The sequence below is a fragment of the Terrapene carolina genome, unplaced genomic scaffold (genome assembly GCF_002925995.2).
Source record: "Terrapene carolina triunguis isolate 2854851 unplaced genomic scaffold, T_m_triunguis-2.0 Scaffold517, whole genome shotgun sequence".
Taxonomy (NCBI): Eukaryota; Metazoa; Chordata; order Testudines; family Emydidae; genus Terrapene; species Terrapene triunguis.
The window spans coordinates 1792580-1793449 of record NW_020664868.1 but is presented as its reverse complement, the minus strand read 5'-3'; the positions used below and the strand labels follow the sequence as shown (position 1 = coordinate 1793449).

Below are 870 nucleotides of genomic sequence, written 5' to 3'. Positions count from 1 at the left end.
GAGGGCACCCCGCCCGTGTCGCTGGCGCTCCCGGGTCCCGGCAGGCGCCAGAAGTGTGACACCCAAACGCGCCGGTCCCTCCCCCTCCTCTCTCGCCTTCACACCGCGCCCCGTGGCCTTTCCCCTCCGCCCGGCACGGCCCAGAGACCACGTGAAGGCTGCCGGAGCTATAATAACCACAGCCCTGGCATCGCAGCCTTCGCTCCTTCGTGATCACCTCCCCCTCGCTCTCGTCCGCGCCAGAGATCTCCCCGCCGCTGCTTCTCCCTGCCCCAGGTAAGAGCCCCCTGGCTTTGCTGCTTTCTTCCTTCGCTGGCTTTCTCCCGGCGGTGTCTGTCGGCAAAGGGCCTGGGCTGGGCCCAGGTGCCCGGGAGATCTGGGTGAAGGGGTGTGGATCGTGGAAAGAGGGCCTCATCTGCAGCCCACGGGACTCCCAGTTGCTCCACTCAGGCATCAGACAGAAGTCTAAGCATCTCCGGCTGGGTGCCCACCAGCCAGCAGGGCCCGTCATCCGTCGTACGGCCGGCCGCAGCAACACGCAGCCCAATCTGTGGGGTCAGACATCTGTCAGCTCCCTCCCTGTAGCTCAGGCTCAGAGGCAGAGTGGCCCAGGGGGCTGGGATTCAGGAGAGCTGGGTTTTGGCCTCAGCTCTGCTGCGTGACCCCCGGCAAGTCATTGCTCCATGCCTCGGTTTCCCCTCCCGCCCTTTGTCTATTGAGAGTGGAAGCTCTTTGGGGCAAGGGGCTATCTCTTGCCCTATGTCTGTGCAGAAGCCAGTGCAAGGGGGCTGCGATCTTGGTCAGCATCTATGCAGCACCTGGTGCGCCGGGGCCCTGATCTCGGCCGGGGTCTGGGCAGCGCCGGGGCCC

The 870-nt window shown here is 65.9% G+C and overlaps 1 protein-coding gene across 1 annotated transcript in view; it reads left to right on the top strand.

Annotated features, from left to right (window-relative positions):
- Positions 1-217: 217 nt before the first annotated feature.
- RINL (Ras and Rab interactor like) overlaps positions 218-870 on the top strand; it is an 18288-nt gene continuing 17635 nt past the window's right edge. Inside the window, exon 1 of the mRNA XM_026658856.1 lies at positions 218-276. The gene's annotated coding sequence lies outside the window, so the exon portion shown is untranslated. The remainder of the gene's footprint in view (positions 277-870) is intronic.